The following is an 18155-nucleotide window of genomic DNA, read 5'->3' as shown; positions in this document are numbered from 1 at the left end:
AATTTACGCCCCCTCCCCACCCTATGATTCACTTCCGCTTCCATGGTTCCATCCGCTGCCAAATCCACTTCCAGATATCTAAAACACTTCACTTCCTCCAGTTTTTCTCCATTCAAACTTACCTCCCAGTTGACTTGTCCCTCAACCCTACTGTACCTAATAACCTTGATCTTATTCACATTTACTCTCAGCTTTTTTGTTTCACGCACTTTACCAAACTCAATCACCAGCTTCTGCAGTTTCTCACCCGAATGAGCCACCAGCGCTGTATCATCAGCGAACGACAACTGACTCACTTCCCAAGCTCTCTCATCCACAACAGAATGCATACTTGCCCCACTTTCCAAAACTCTTGCAGTCACCCCCCTAACAATGCCATCCATAAACAAATTAAACAACCATGGAGACATCACGCACCCTTTCCGGAAACCAACATTCTCTGAGAACCAGTCACTTTCCTCTCTTCATACTCGTACACATGCCTTACATCGTTGATAAAAACTTTTCACTGCATCTAACAACTTGCCTCCCACACCATATATTCTTAATACCTTCCACAGAGCATCTTTATCATCTCTATCATATGCCTTCTCCAGATCCATAAATGCTACATACAAATCAATTTGTATTTCTAAGTACCTCTCACATACATTCTTCAAAGCAAACACCTGATCCACACATCCTCTACCACTTCTGAAACCACACTGCTCTTCCCCAATCTGATTCTCTGTACATGCCTTCGCCTTATCAATCAATACCCTTCCATATAATTTCCTAGGAATACTCAACAAACTTTTACTTAGATACCTCTGCAATTTGAGCACTCACTCTTTTCCCCTTTGCCTTTGTACAATGGCACTATGCAAGCCTTCTGCCAGTCCTCAGGTACTTCACTATGAGTCATACATACTTTAAATATCCTTACCAACCAGTCAACAACACACCCACCTCTTTTTTAATAAATTCCACTGCAATACCATCCAAAATCGCTGATTTGGTGGCTTTCATCTTCCACAAAGCTTTTACTACCTCCTCTGTGTTTACCAAACCATTTTCCCTAACCCTCTCACTTTGCACACCAGCTCGACAAAAACACATTTAACAAACCTTCAAAATACTCTCTCAGTCTCCTCACCTCACCACTGCTTGTTATTACCTCCCCATTAGCCTCCTTCACCTATGTTCCCATTGGATTTCTTGTCTTACGCACTTTATTTACCTCTTTTTATTCTCTCTAGAATTAAATGATAATCTCTCACCCCAACTCGCATTTGCCCTTTTTTCACCTCTTGCACCTTTCTCTTGACCTCCTGCCTCTTGCTTTTATACATCTCCCAGTCATTTGCATTGTTTACCTGCAAAAATCGTCCAATACCTCTCTTCTCTTTCACTAATAATCTTACATCTTCATCCCACCACTAACTACCTTTTCCAATCTGCCCTCCTCCCACGCTTCTAATTCCACAAGCATCTTTTGCGCAAGCCATCACTGCTTCCCTAAATACATCCCATTCCTCCCCCACTCCCCTTACGTCTTTTTCTCTCACCTTTTTCCATTCTGCACTCAGTCTCTCCTGGTTCTTCCTCACACAAGTCTCCTTCCCAAGCTCACTTATTCTCACCACTTCACCCCAACATTCTCTCTTCTTTTCTGAAATCCTCTACAAATCTTCACCTTTGCCTCCATAAAATAATGATCAGACATCTTTCCAGTTGCACCTCTCAGCACATTAACATCCAAAAGTCTCTTTCACGCGCCTATCAATTAACACATAATCCAATAACGCTTTCTGGCCGTCTCTCCTACTTACATATGTATACTTAAGTATATCTCTTTTTAAACCAGGTATTCCCAATCACTAGTCCTTTTTCAGCATAAACATCTACAAGCTCTTCACCATTTCCATTTACAACACTGAACACCCCATGTATACCAATTATTCCCTCAACTGCCACATTACTCACCTTTGCCTTCAAATCACCCATCACTATAACCCGGTCTTATGCATCAAAACCACTAACACACTCATTCAGCTGCTCCCAAAACACTTGCCTCTCATGATCTTTCTTCTCATGCCCAGGTGCATATGCACCAATAATCACCCATCTCTCTCCATCCACTTTCAGGTTTACCCATATCAATCTAGAGTTAACTTTCTTACACTCTATCACATACTCACACCACTCCTGTTTCAGGTATAGTGCTACTCCTTCCCTTGCTCTTGTCCTCTCACTAACCCTTGACTTTACTCCCAAGACATTCCCAAACCACTCTTCCCCTTTACCCTTGAGCTTCGTTTCACTCAGAGCCAAAACATCCAGGTTCCTTTCCTGAAATATACTATCTATCTCTCCTTTTTTCTCATCTTGGTTACATGCACACACATTTTTTTTTTTCCCAAAAAGAAGGAACAGAGAAGGGGGCCAGGTGAGGATATTCCCTCTAAGGCCCAGTCCTCTGTTCTTAACGCTACCTCGCTAACGCGGAAAATGGCGAATAGTATAAAAATATATATATATATATATATATATATATATATATATATATATATATATATATATATATATATATATACACACACAAAACATATTTTCCTCATGGTACTAAAAAGAAAGTTCAGTCAAAAGCTGATTTAAGGTAGTAATATTTAAAGTGTTAACAAACGTTTCATTTCGTCATTACTCATGTTTTATGGTGGTGGTTGTGTCTGGGTGAGTCATATTTTATACAAATAATAAATAAATCAAAATGTCAGAAGTGGAATTCGGACCGACGCCCGGAAGGTCGGACTGCGACCTGAACGCAGCGCCTTAAACCAGTCGGCCATCGTAACATTTAATGTGAAATTTGGAAGTTCTATTTATATTACCAAACTGAACCCATTCCAGGACCAAATGGATGTGTGGACAGTTGTGCGAATATATATATATATATATATATATATATATATATATATATATATATATATATATATATATATATATATATATACACACATGAACACATCTGGCTTCCCTGTTAGAGCACACCCAACTTGATCCGTAGCCTCATGCACACAAGGAATCCTTATTTAGTGCTTTATTAGACAGGAAGATCACAAAAGAAGGGTTTGTCTTCTTAGTCCAGTGTGTGTTTGTAATGATCCAACTTACAATTTAGTGACATTTGTAGACTATTGCCTTCATGTCTTAATGTATACTACCAATAGTTGGATGGCAACAGCCGTAGCATTGTGTACATTTGCCATCTAGAGAGAACGGATGCCCATCTGTTGGTCGATATACTTCCAAACTTTCCTACAATAACGCTCCATTACAACTAATTATTCACTTACAAATATTATCATCTTGTACATTACAATAGTACGGAACAGTATTAACATATTTCATGTATAAATAAATGTTTCTATATCACAAATTTCACGATATAAGAAGGCCTTCAAATGTATGTTTTTTGGGTTAACTAAAGTAAACACAAGAAGGAAATGAGAGCACAGTATAATAACGATTTCAGATAATGTCACAAACCACAATGGTTTGTTAATATGTAAATTATAATGGATAAATAGGCTAAATGTTGTACAGATATAAAAACATGAAAAAACTAAAAAAAAAAGTTTGCCTGGTGTGAGAATCGAACTCACGACCTTGAGTTTATGAGGCTCACGCTCTGCCATTGAGCTAACCAGGCGGTAATATAATAAAAAAAAAATCTTCTATTTGAATTGCTAGAAAATCCCGACATTTTCTTGTTTGGCTCTTCCGTCTGCTCCTGGTCTTAGAAAGTGCTGGAGGGGATTATATATATATATATATATATATATATATATATATATATATATATATATATATATATATATATATATGAGCCTGATGGGAAATAACCGGTGTAGATCCAGTTGATCACCAAGGTGAGATGAAGGGTATTCGAGTACATAGTATTCCAATAGTCATTTCCCTATTAGGGGCCATCATATCCTAGCGGTAACGCTCCCGCCTGTTGCACATGGGTCCCGGGTTCGATCGTGACTGTGGAGGTTTGTATGATATATATAAATATTGTGCTCATAGTTTGTTCATGTATTTAGTTGAGTTTGCCCAAAAAACATACATTTGAATACGTTCTTATATGTTGAATTTTGTGATGTAGAAACATTTATTTCTACATGAAATATGTTAATTCTGTTTCGTAATTTTGTAATGTACAAGATGATAATATTTGTATGTGAATAATTAGTTGTAATGGAGCGTTATTGTAGGAAAGTTTGGAAGTATCTCGACCAACCGATGGGCATCCGTTCTCTCTGGATGGCAACAGCCGTAGCATTGTGTACATTTGTTGGTCAACACATCTCGAAACTTTCCTACAATAACGCTCCATTACAACTAATTATTCACTTACAAATATTATCATCTTGTACATTACAATAGTACGGAACAGTATTAACATATTTCATGTATAAATAAATGTTTCTATATCACAAATTTCACGATATAAGAAGGCCTTCAAATGTATGTTTTTTGGGTTAACTAAAGTAAACACAAGAAGGAAATGAGAGCACAGTATAATAACGATTTCAGATAATGTCACAAACCACAATGGTTTGTTAATATGTAAATTATAATGGATAAATAGGCTAAATGTTGTACAGATATAAAAACATGAAAAAACTAAAAAAAAAAGTTTGCCTGGTGTGAGAATCGAACTCACGACCTTGAGCTTTTGAGGCTCACGCTCTGCCACTGAGCTAACCAGGCGGTAATATAATACAAAAAAAATCTTCTATTTGAATTGCTAGAAAATCCCGACATTTTCTTGTTTGGCTCTTCCGTCTGCTCCTGGTCTTAGAAAGTGCTGGATGGGTTTATATATATATATATATATATATATATATATATATATATATATATATATATATATATATATATATATATATGAGCCTGATGGGAAATAACCGGTGTAGATCCAGTTGATCACCAAGGTGAGATGAAGGGTATTCGAGTACATAGTATTCCAATAGTCATTTCCCTATTAGGGGCCATCATATCCTAGCGGTAACGCTCCCGCCTGTTGCACATGGGTCCCGGGTTCGATCGTGACTGTTGGAGGTTTGTATGATATATGTAAATATTGTGCTCATAGTTTGTTCATGTATTTAGTTGAGTTTGCCCAAAAAACATACATTTGAATACGTTCTTATATGTTGAATTTTGTGATGTAGAAACATTTATTTCTACATGAAATATGTTAATTCTGTTTCGTAATTTTGTAATGTACAAGATGATAATATTTGTATGTGAATAATTAGTTGTAATGGAGCGTTATTGTAGGAAAGTTTGGAAGTATCTCGACCAACCGATGGGCATCCGTTCTCTCTGGATGGCAACAGCCGTAGCATTGTGTACATTTGTTGGTCAACACATCTCGAAACTTTCCTACAATAACGCTCCATTACAACTAATTATTCACTTACAAATATTATCATCTTGTACATTACAATAGTACGGAACAGTATTAACATATTTCATGTATAAATAAATGTTTCTATATGACAAATTTCACGATATAAGAAGGCCTTCAAATGTATGTTTTTTGGGTTAACTAAAGTAAACACAAGAAGGAAATGAGAGCACAGTATAATAACGATTTCAGATAATGTCACAAACCACAATGGTTTGTTAATATGTAAATTATAATGGATAAATAGGCTAAATGTTGTACAGATATAAAAACATGAAAAAACTAAAAAAAAAAGTTTGCCTGGTGTGAGAATCGAACTCACGACCTTGAGCTTTTGAGGCTCACGCTCTGCCACTGAGCTAACCAGGCGGTAATATAATACAAAAAAAATCTTCTATTTGAATTGCTAGAAAATCCCGACATTTTCTTGTTTGGCTCTTCCGTCTGCTCCTGGTCTTAGAAAGTGCTGGATGGGATTTATATATATATATATATATATATATATATATATATATATATATATATATATATATATATATATATATATATGAGCCTGATGGGAAATAACCGGTGTAGATCCAGTTGATCACCAAGGTGAGATGAAAGGTAATCGAGTACATAGTATTCCAATAGTCATTTCCCTATTAGGGGCCATCATATCCTAGCGGTAACGCTCCCGCCTGTTGCACATGGGTCCCGGGTTCGATCGTGACTGTTGGAGGTTTGTATGATATATGTAAATATTGTGCTCATAGTTTGTTATGTATTTAGTTGAGTTTGCCCAAAAAACATACATTTGAATACGTTCTTATATGTTGAATTTTGTGATGTAGAAACATTTATTTCTACATGAAATATGTTAATTCTGTTTCGTAATTTTGTAATGTACAAGATGATAATGCTTGTATGTGAATAATTAGTTGTAATGGAGCGTTATTGTAGGAAAGTTTGGAAGTATCTCGACCAACCGATGGGCATCCGTTCTCTCTGGATGGCAACAGCCGTAGCATTGTGTACATTTGTTGGTCAACACATCTCGAAACTTTCCTACAATAACGCTCCATTACAACTAATTATTCACTTACAAATATTATCATCTTGTACATTACAATAGTACGGAACAGTATTAACATATTTCATGTATAAATAAATGTTTCTATATGACAAATTTCACGATATAAGAAGGCCTTCAAATGTATGTTTTTTGGGTTAACTAAAGTAAACACAAGAAGGAAATGAGAGCACAGTATAATAACGATTTCAGATAATGTCACAAACCACAATGGTTTGTTAATATGTAAATTATAATGGATAAATAGGCTAAATGTTGTACAGATATAAAAACATGAAAAAACTAAAAAAAAAAGTTTGCCCGGACCAGGGATTGAACCAGGGACCTCTCGATCTTCAGTCGAGCGCTCTCCCGACTGAGCTACCCGGGCCTCAATTATATAAAAAATTTGGGGGGGTATTTATCCTACCCAAAAGTATTTTGTTGTGTTGTGGTGTGATGATGACGTAGGTGATGTGGTGTAGTTTGTAGCAGTTTGGTGGTGTGATGATGATGAAGTAGGTCATGTGATGTAGCAGAAAGGTGAGGGAATTGGCCATATATCATGATGGTGTATGGCAAGATCATATGATCATACCTTCCCGCTTGTTCACCCCGGAAATTGCTCTTCTGATACTTCTACAGTTTGGGTATGTGTTTGTTAGACGAAATATTAACATAAGAATAGTGTAATATTAAATAAAATTATAATATAATAATGATTTAGATTTGTTATAGGTCAAGATGTGTAGCTGAAGCGGAAGAGCGAAATATGGTACAGGTCAGCCATTACTGGGTCGACGACACATACTGAAAATTACTGCCTTTATTATTATTATTATACATTCATCTGTGTGTCAGTTGTTTTAAATATTTGTTTTGTTTGTTGAGTAAAACTTGTCTTTCAGATATTGTTTCCTTGAGAAATGGTAGTTAATGGAGAGGTTCATAAAGTGTGAGGTCAACATTATGTGATATTTCCAGTAAAGTCGAGGTAGTATTTACCAATGGCGTCTTGATGTTTTATGGTCCTGGCCATAGATTATCACCACCACATAGACTGGCTGACAACTAGCCACAATTGGATATCATAAACCCCTAAACTATGGCTGGTTCCTGGGGCCCTCCAGCCTTCCATACGTTCCTGATAAGATCTTTTTATATGTTTTTTCAGAGAAACAAGACACGTGTGCATCTCTGTAAAGTTACACACACACACATTACTTCTTCAGATAATGTCTGCAATAAAAGGTCAAGCTGAAAAGTTGTTCTATTTCGTAATGGGTTTGACCTTGATATTTGGAATGAATGTTTAGCCTATCTAAATTTGACAGTTGAGGTTATTTATTTGGATAGTGTTTCCAGATTGTAATTTGGAAGGAGTGTCCTGGATGATGAGCCCCAAGATGACCTAAGATTGTTGTACAAGATGGAAAACAATTCCCAAGCTTTTCTTCCATTTTGGTTTCAAGAATTGAATTGAGCCATTTTTTATTTCCTTGCATCTGTATGAAATATTTCTTTAGGTATAACTATTCAATGAATAATTTTCTGTATGTTTTCTGGTAATATTTGGCTTGTGTTTATTTCATTGTGGTACTATGGTACGACAGCCACATTGATGGATATAGCTATTAAGACTTGCAGCACAACACATGATGCTTTCCTTAAGGCACATAATTTGTACCTACACAAGGTCCACAATTATTTTTTAAGCTTATATTTAAGAGAATTGATATGACATACAGTTTGTTGTGCAACTATGTAGTTGACAAGGGCAAATATAATCGGTTTAATTTTCAGTTTGATGAATGCTGGCCTGAACCCTTGCTTGCTTAATTCAAAATGAAGTGCATTAAGAAGTTGCAGCAAATGATGGAGAAGGATTACACTTGAGCATACAGGTGCTTGAACAGGAGGCATCATAATTTGTAGACACTGCCAATCCCTCCTCAGATAAGTCAGCAGAGCCTGCAATCTCAACCCTCTTGTTCAGACCAACAGCCCTTACTATTCCAAGGTTAGACTAAAATAAATCACTTGTTAGTAATGTTGTGAAAGTTCTTGTAGCAGTTTAAAACTTTCAGAGCTATGTTATTCATGTTTGTGGTTTCACATGATGAATCAATATTCACAAAGAAATATGTGATTCTTAAGTAGCGAGGGAATAGTCCCAGAGCCCTTTTTTGCACTTCATTGAGAATATAGATTTATCTGCCACTGCTGGCATCATAGCAGAGCAGTTTTATGCTGAACTATACTTAGATTATCATATTGACAGAGTAGCAGGGAAGTGTGCGGTACTGTGACTTACATACACACATACAGTAGTCATATGTATGTGTATGTGTATACATATATATATACACACACAGACATATACATGTATACACAAGTACATAATTCATACTGTCTGCCCTTATTCATTCCCATCGCTACCCTACCACACATGAAATGAAAAGCCCCTTCCCCGCTTGTGCGCGAGGTAGCGCAAGGAAAAGACAATGAAGGACTTATTCGTTCACACTCAATCTCTAGCTGTCATGTATAATGCACCGAAACCACAGCTCCCTTTCCACATCCAGGCCCCACAAAACTTTCCATGGATTACTCCAGACGCTTCACATGCCCTGGTTCAATCCATTGACAGCACGTCTGGTATACCACGTCATTCCAATTCACTCTATTCCTTCCAGGCCTTTCACTCTCCTGCATGTTCAGGCCCTGATCACTCAAAATCTTTTTCACTCCATCTTTACATCTCCAATTTGGTCTTCCACTTCCCCTCGTTCCCTCAACTTCTGACACATATATTTTCTTGGTTAATCTTTCCTCACTCATTCTGTCCATGTGACCGAACCATTTCAAAACACCATCTTCTACTCTCTCAACCACACTCTTTTTATTATCACACATTTCTCTTACATTATTATTACTTACTCGATCAAACCACCTCACACCACATATTGTCCACAGACATCTCATTTCCAGCACATCCACCCTCCTCAGCACAACTCTATCCATAGCCCACGCCTCGCAATCATATAACATTGTTGGAACCATTATTTCCTCAAACATACCCATTTTTGCTTTCCGAGATAATGTTATCGACTTCCACACATCCTTCAACGCTCCTAGTACTTTCGCCCCCTCCCCCACCCTATGATTCACTTCCGCTTCCATGGTTCCATCCGCTGCCAAATCCACATCCAGATATCTAAAACACTTCACTTCCTCCAGTTTTTCTTCATATATATATATATATATATATATATATATATATATATATATATATATATATATATATATATATATATATATATAATTCTCGATTAATATGGGTAAAATTGAAAGTTGATGGAGAGAGGTGGGTGATTATTGGTGCATATGCACCTGGGCATGAGAAGAAAGATCATGAGAGGCAAGTGTTTTGGGAGCAGCTAAATGAGTGTGTTAGCGGTTTTGATGCACGAGACCGGGTTATAGTGATGGGTGATTTGAATGCAAAGGTGAGTAATGTGGCAGTTGAGGGAATAATTGGTATGCATGGGGTGTTCAGTGTTGTAAATGGAAATGGTGAAGAGCTTGTAGATTTATGTGCTGAAAAAGGACTGATGATTGGGAATACCTGGTTTAAAAAGCGAGATATACATAAGTATACTTATGTAAGTAGGAGAGATGGCCAGAGAGCGTTATTGGATTACGTGTTAATTGACAGGCGTGCGAAAGAGAGACTTTTGGATGTTAATGTGCTGAGAGGTGCAACTGGAGGGATGTCTGATCATTATCTTGTGGAGGCTAAGGTGAAGATTAGTATGGGTTTTCAGAAAAGAGGAGTGAATGTTGGGGTGAAGAAGGTGGTGAGAGTAAGTGAGCTTGGGAAGGAGACCTGTGTGGGGAAGTTACAGGAGAGACTGTGTACAGAATGGAAAAAGGTGAGAACAATGGAAGTAAGGGGAGTGGGGGAGGAATGGGATGTATTTAGGGAATCAGTGATGGATTGCGCAAAAGATGCTTGTGGCATGAGAAGAGTGGGAGGTGGGCTGTTTAGAAAGGGTAGTGAGTGGTGGGATGAAGAAGTAAGAGTATTAGTGAAAGAGAAGAGAGAGGCATTTGGACGATTTTTGCAGGGAAAAAATGCAATTGAGTGGGAGAAGTATAAAAGAAAGAGACAGGAGGTCAAGAGAAAGGTGCAAGAGGTGAAAAAAAGGGCAAATGAGAGTTGGGGTGAGAGACTATCAGTAAATTTTAGGGAGAATAAAAAGATGTTCTGGAAGGAGGTAAATAGGGTGCGTAAGACAAGGGAGCAAATGGGAACTTCAGTGAAGGGCGTAAATGGGGAGGTGATAACAAGTAGCGGTGATGTGAGAAGGAGATGGAATGAGTATTTTGAAGGTTTGTTGAATGTGTCTGATGACAGAGTGGCAGATATAGGGTGTTTTGGTCGAGGTGGTGTGCAAAGTGAGAGGGTTAGGGAAAATGATTTGGTAAACAGAGAAGAGGTAGTAAAAGCTTTGCGGAAGATGAAAGCCGGCAAGGCAGCAGGTTTGGATGGTATTGCAGTGGAATTTATTAAGAAAGGGGGTGACTGTATTGTTGACTGGTTGGTAAGGTTATTTAATGTATGTATGACTCATGGTGAGGTGCCTGAGGATTGGCGGAATGCGTGCATAGTGCCATTGTACAAAGGCAAAGGGGATAAGAGTGAGTGCTCAAATTACAGAGGTATAAGTTTGTTGAGTATTCCTGGTAAATTATATGGGAGGGTATTGATTGAGAGGGTGAAGGCATGTACAGAGCATCAGATTGGGGAAGAGCAGTGCGGTTTCAGAAGTGGTAGAGGATGTGTGGATCAGGTGTTTGCTTTGAAGAATGTATGTGAGAAATACTTAGAAAAGCAAATGGATTTGTATGTAGCATTTATGGATCTGGAGAAGGCATATGATAGAGTTGATAGAGATGCTCTGTGGAAGGTATTAAGAATATATGGTGTGGGAGGCAAGTTGTTAGAAGCAGTGAAAAGTTTTTATCGAGGATGTAAGGCATGTGTACGTGTAGGAAGAGAGGAAAGTGATTGGTTCTCAGTGAATGTAGGTTTGCGGCAGGGGTGTGTGATGTCTCCATGGTTGTTTAATTTGTTTATGGATGGGGTTGTAAGGGAGGTAAATGCAAGAGTCCTGGAAAGAGGGGCAAGTATGAAGTCTGTTGGGGATGAGAGAGCTTGGGAAGTGAGTCAGTTGTTGTTCGCTGATGATACAGCGCTGGTGGCTGATTCATGTGAGAAACTGCAGAAGCTGGTGACTGAGTTTGGTAAAGTGTGTGGAAGAAGAAAGTTGAGAGTAAATGTGAATAAGAGCAAGGTTATTAGGTACAGTAGGGGTGAGGGTCAAGTCAATTGGGAGGTGAGTTTGAATGGAGAAAAACTGGAGGAAGTGAAGTGTTTTAGATATTTGGGAGTGGATCTGTCAGCGGATGGAACCATGGAAGCGGAAGTGGATCATAGGGTGGGGGAGGGGGCGAAAATTTTGGGAGCCTTGAAAAATGTGTGGAAGTCGAGAACATTATCTCGGAAAGCAAAAATGGGTATGTTTGAGGGAATAGTGGTTCCAACAATGTTGTATGGTTGCGAGGCGTGGGCTATGGATAGAGATGTGCGCAGGAGGATGGATGTGCTGGGAATGAGATGTTTGAGGACAATGTGTGGTGTGAGGTGGTTTGATCGAGTAAGTAACGTAAGGGTGAGAGAGATGTGTGGAAATAAAAAGAGCGTGGTTGAGAGAGCAGAAGAGGGTGTTTTGAAATGGTTTGGGCACATGGAGAGAATGAGTGAGGAGAGATTGACCAAGAGGATATATGTGTCGGAGGTGGAGGGAACGAGGAGAAGAGGGAGACCAAATTGGAGGTGGAAAGATGGAGTGAAAAAGATTTTGTGTGATCGGGGCCTGAACATGCAGGAGGGTGAAAGGAGGGCAAGAAATAGAGTGAATTGGAGTCATGTGGTATACAGGGGTTGACGTGCTGTCAGTGGATTGAAGCAAGGCATGTGAAGCGTCTGGGGTAAACCATGGAAAGCTGTGTAGGTATGTATATTTGCGTGTGTGGACGTGTGTATGTATATGTGTATGGGGGGGGGGTTGGGCCATTTCTTTCGTCTGTTTCCTTGCGCTACCTCGCAAACGCGGGAGACAGCGACAAAGTATAAAAAAAAAAAAAAAAAAAAATATATATATATATATATATATATATATTTTTTTTTTTTTCATACGATTCGCCATTTCCCGCATTTGCGAGGTAGCATTAAGAACAGAGGACTGGGCCTTAGAGGGAAAATCCTCACCTGGCCCCCTTCTCTGTTCCTTCTTTTGGAAAATTAAAAAAAAAACGAGAGGGGAGGATTTCCAGCCACCCGCTCCCTCCCCTTTTAGTCGCCTTCTACGACACGCAGGGAATACGTGGGAAGTATTCTTTCTCCCCTATCCCCAGGGATAAACTTTCATTTATATATATATATATATATATATATATATATATATATATATATATCTGCTGTCACAAAAATCAATTTGTACTTTATGGGCAAAAATGTAGTCAAAGCATCCTAAATCTGATGGTGTACAGCATAAGACCGTAAAGAAAAATGTTCATACTCTTATGAAAATTAAATCGACTGATGTGGGTGCTTTGCAACTGCAATCTTCAAAATGCTTATATGCATAAGCACATGGGTGTGTGCAATAAAGTGAAGAACAGATACTCCTGAGATGTGCTAACATGAGGCTCTTTCAGTGACTATTCATGGTGTTAGTTTCTGTATGTAAAAGTGTTTTCATTCATATACACAGCTTGAACAAGTCTTGTGGATACTGCTTGTGCAATTAAGAAGCCTGCCAATGGTGTCCTCCTCAAAAAACAATAAGGCAATTACTAATCAAAAGTTGGATCTTTAGTACTAAAAAGAGTGAAATTGTTACTACTGCAACAGTAAATTCTTAATGTTTGTGTTAATTTTTTTTATTTAGCATTATTAGTGTTTTGGAATTATTATAATCCAAAAAAACAATGAAATCTCATTTCTAGAAACTCAAATTAAAGTATGAAAATGTACTAACGTTTTATACTAACCTCTGTACAAGAAAAGCCACTAGTTCATATTCTAGAATGAGAAAAATATTTTGACCCTTTGGCTGCAGAATTAATTTCAGATGCAAAAATAGTAATGACCTTTTTTTAAAATTTTTTGAATCAAGGCAAAACCATAAATTTTCCATATTTGACATATTTTTGAAGAAACAAGGATATAAATGTGGGGAAAAAGTATTTATGGTTTGATGTTTGTAGAATTACATAAAAGTCCTTAGGTTTAACATTTTTTTGCTCTTTGCACTCATAGTGATGAACTAATTGATGAGGGCATGGATGAAAATTAAAAGAGCCAGACTTAAAGGGACATGAAGGAGTCCCAGGTTGCCACTTCATAAGAACTCGTCAAAAATGTTCCACATCTTTATTATCAAGGCCCTTAAATAATGATGAGGTTATGCTTCTGGAGACCTGTCATTCTAGCTGTGTTGTTATATGAATCACTGAGACCCATATTATGTGAGGGGTTATGTTTCAGGCAAAATTTTCCTCATGAAAACCTTCCCTAATTATGCCAGGTAATGGGAACAGCTATGATGGCCTAGAAAGATGTGGGATGATGAAAATATTATGGGAACACTCGGAAATCAAAAGGACGTGTGAAAACCAAACAAACATAGTAGGAAGGGTTATGCTGATCTGGAAAAATTTTCATTACCTTTATATATATATATATATATATATATATATATATATATATATATATATATCCCTCAATGGCCCAGTTCTCTGTTCTTAACGCTACCTCGCTAACGCGGGAAATGGCGAATAGTTTTAAAAAAAAAAAAAAATATATATATATATATATATATATATATATATTATTATTTTTTTTAAAGGGGAAGTAAATGTTTATAGTTGTGTTACTGGAGTGATAGTTTTCATACATGGTGTTTTGACAAGAAAATAGTGAAATTGGAGAAAAATGTAGCTTAGACATTGAAGCTTATTGATACAGTGGTTAAATTGATGAGAACTGCTATTGACGTTTGTGTAAATAAATTATACATTTCCTTTTTCCATAGCCAGAGGTTGAACCATTATGTGACATTCATTTTTTCATTCATTTCAAGCTAGAAGTTTCAGTTTTCTAAATTGTTTCTTACATTTTTCATATGTATATATATGTATGTGTGTGTGTGTGTATATGTGCGTATGTATGTGTATGTGTGTGTATGTGTATATATATATATATATATATATATATATATATATATATATATATATATATATATATATATATATATTATCCCTGGGGATAGGGGTGAAAGAATACTTCCCACGTATTCCTCGCGTGTCATAGAAAGTGACTAGAGGGGACGGGAGCGGGGGGGCCAGAAATCCTCCCCTCCTTGTATTAACTTTCTAAAATGGGAAACAGAAGAAGGAGTCACGGGGGAGTGCTCATCCTCCTCGAAGGCTCAGAGTGGGGTGCCTAAATGTGTGTGGATGTAACCAAGATGTGAAAAAAGGAGAGATAGGTAGTATGTTTGAGGAAAGGAACCTGGATGTTTTGGCTCTGAGTGAAACGAAGCTCAAGGGTAAAGGGTAAGAGTGGTTTGGGAATGTCTGGGGAGTAAAGTCAGGCGTTAGTGAGAGGACAAGAGCAAGGGAAGGAGTAGCAATACTCCTGAAACAGGAGTTGTGGGAGTATGTGATAGAATGTAAGAAAGTAAATTCTCGATTAATATGGGTAAAACTGAAAGTTGATGGAGAGAGGTGGGTGATTATTGGTGCATATGCACCTGGGCATGAGAAGAAAGATCATGAGAGGCAAGTGTTTTGGGAGCAGCTGAATGAGTGTGTTAGTGGTTTTGATGCACGAGACCGGGTTATAGTGATGGGTGATTTGAATGCAAAGGTGAGTAATGTGGCAGTTGAGGGAATAATTGGTATACATGGGGTGTTCAGTGTTGTAAATGGAAATGGTGAAGAGCTTGTAGATTTATGTGCTGAAAAAGGACTGATGATTGGGAATACCTGGTTTAAAAAGCGAGATATACATAAGTATACTTATGTAAGTAGGAGAGATGGCCAGAGAGCGTTATTGGATTACGTGTTAATTGACAGGCGTGCGAAAGAGAGACTTTTGGATGTTAATGTGCTGAGAGGTGCAACTGGAGGGATGTCTGATCATTATCTTGTGGAGGCTAAGGTGAAGATTTGTATGGGTTTTCAGAAAAGAAGAGTGAATGTTGGGGTGAAGAGGGTGGTGAGAGTAAGTGAGCTTGGGAAGGAGACCTGTGTGAGGAAGTACCAGGAGAGACTGAGTACAGAATGGAAAAAGGTGAGAACAATGGAAGTAAGGGGAGTGGGGGAGGAATGGGATGTATTTAGGGAATCAGTGATGGATTGCGCAAAAGATGCTTGTGGCATGAGAAGAGTGGGAGGTGTGTTGATTAGAAAGGGTAGTGAGTGGTGGGATGAAGAAGTAAGAGTATTAGTGAAAGAGAAGAGAGAGGCATTTGGACGATTTTTTCAGGGAAAAAATGCAATTGAGTGGGAGATGTATAAAAGAAAGAGACAGGAGGTCAAGAGAAAGGTGCAAGAGGTGAAAAAAAGGGCAAATGAGAGTTGGGGTGAGAGAGTATCATTAAATTTTAGGGAGAATAAAAAGATGTTCTGGAAGGCGGTAAATAAAGTGCGTAAGACAAGGGAGCAAATGGGAACTTCAGTGAAGGGCGCAAATGGGGAGGTGATAACAAGTAGTGGTGATGTGAGAAGGAGATGGAGTGAGTATTTTGAAGGTTTGTTGAATGTGTTTGATGATAGAGTGGCAGATATAGGGTGTTTTGGTTGAGGTGGTGTGCAAAGTGAGAGGGTTAGGGAAAATGATTTGGTAAACAGAGAAGAGGTAGTGAAAGCTTTGCGGAAGATGAAAGCCGGCAAGGCAGCAGGTTTGGATGGTATTGCAGTGGAATTTATTAAAAAAGGGGGTGACTGTATTGTTGACTGGTTGGTAAGGTTATTTAATGTATGTATGACTCATGGTGAGGTGCCTGAGGATTGGCGGAATGCGTGCATAGTGCCATTGTACAAAGGCAAAGGGGATAAGAGTGAGTGCTCAAATTACAGAGGTATAAGTTTGTTGAGTATTCCTGGTAAATTATATGGGAGGGTATTGATTGAGAGGGTGAAGGCATGTACAGAGCATCAGATTGGGGAAGAGCAGTGTGGTTTTAGAAGTGGTAGAGGATGTGTGGATCAGGTGTTCGCTTTGAAGAATGTATGTGAGAAATACTTAGAAAAGCAAATGGATTTGTATGTAGCATTTATGGATCTGGAGAAGGCATATGATAGAGTTGATAGAGATGCTCTGTGGAAGGTATTAAGAATATATGGTGTGGGAGGAAAGTTGTTAGAAGCAGTGAAAAGTTTTTATCAAGGATGTAAGGCATGTGTACGTGTAGGAAGAGAGGAAAGTGATTGGTTCTCAGTGAATGTAGGTTTGCGGCAGGGGTGTGTGATGTCTCCATGGTTGTTTAATTTGTTTATGGATGGGGTTGTTAGGGAGGTAAATGCAAGAGTTTTGGAAAGAGGGGCAAGTATGAAGTCTGTTGGGGATGAGAGAGCTTGGGAAGTGAGTCAGTTGTTGTTCGCTGATGATACAGCGCTGGTGGCTGATTCATGTGAGAAACTGCAGAAGCTGGTGACTGAGTTTGGTAAAGTGTGTGGAAGAAGAAAGTTAAGAGTAAATGTGAATAAGAGCAAGGTTATTAGGTACAGTAGGGTTGAGGGTCAAGTCAATTGGGAGGTGAGTTTGAATGGAGAAAAACTGGAGGAAGTGAAGTGTTTTAGATATCTGGGAGTGGATCTGGCAGCGGATGGAACCATGGAAGCGAAAGTGGATCATAGGGTGGGGGAGGGGGCGAAAATTCTGGGGGCCTTGAAGAATGTGTGGAAGTCGAGAACATTATCTCGGAAAGCAAAAATGGGTATGTTTGAAGGAATAGTGGTTCCAACAATGTTGTATGGTTGCGAGGCGTGGGCTATGGATAGAGTTGTGCGCAGGAGGATGGATGTGCTGGAAATGAGATGTCTGAGGACAATGTGTGGTGTGAGGTGGTTTGATCGAGTAAGTAACGTAAGGGTGAGAGAGATGTGTGGAAATAAAAAGAGCGTGGTTGAGAGAGCAGAAGAGGGTGTTTTGAAATGGTTTGGGCACATGGAGAGAATGAGTGAGAAAAGGTTGACCAAGAGGATATATGTGTCGGAGGTGGAGGGAACGAGGAGAAGAGGGAGACCAAATTGGAGGTGGAAAGATGGAGTGAAAAAGATTTTGTGTGATCGGGGCCTGAACTTGCAGGAGGGTGAAAGGAGGGCAAGGAATAGAGTGAATTGGAGCAATGTGGTATACCGGGGTTGACGTGCTGTCAGTGGATTGAATCAAGACATGTGAAGCGTCTGGGGTAAACCATTGAAAGCTGTGTAGGTATGTATATTTGCGTGTGTGGACGTATGTATATACATGTGTATGGGGGGGGGTTGGGCCATTTCTTTCGT

The 18155-nt window shown here is 38.6% G+C and overlaps 1 long non-coding RNA gene and 4 other non-coding genes across 5 annotated transcripts in view; 1 reads left to right on the top strand and 4 right to left on the bottom strand.

Annotated features, from left to right (window-relative positions):
* LOC139765367 (uncharacterized) overlaps positions 1-18155 on the top strand; it is a 191464-nt gene that overhangs the window by 58989 nt on the left and 114320 nt on the right. The gene's annotated exons all lie outside the window — the stretch shown is intronic.
* TRNAM-CAU (transfer RNA methionine (anticodon CAU)) lies at positions 3620-3691 on the bottom strand. Its single transcript has one exon. It is a non-coding gene; the product is annotated as a tRNA-Met (tRNA).
* TRNAL-CAA (transfer RNA leucine (anticodon CAA)) lies at positions 4687-4758 on the bottom strand. Its single transcript has one exon. It is a non-coding gene; the product is annotated as a tRNA-Leu (tRNA).
* Positions 5759-5830, bottom strand: TRNAL-CAA (transfer RNA leucine (anticodon CAA)). Its single transcript has one exon. It is a non-coding gene; the product is annotated as a tRNA-Leu (tRNA).
* On the bottom strand, positions 6831-6903 carry TRNAF-GAA (transfer RNA phenylalanine (anticodon GAA)). Its single transcript has one exon. It is a non-coding gene; the product is annotated as a tRNA-Phe (tRNA).

This window comes from Panulirus ornatus, chromosome 54 (assembly GCF_036320965.1).
Source record: "Panulirus ornatus isolate Po-2019 chromosome 54, ASM3632096v1, whole genome shotgun sequence".
Classification (NCBI taxonomy): Eukaryota; Metazoa; Arthropoda; class Malacostraca; order Decapoda; family Palinuridae; genus Panulirus; species Panulirus ornatus.
Note: the sequence above shows the minus strand (reverse complement) of the source record. Positions and strands in the feature narration are given on the sequence as shown.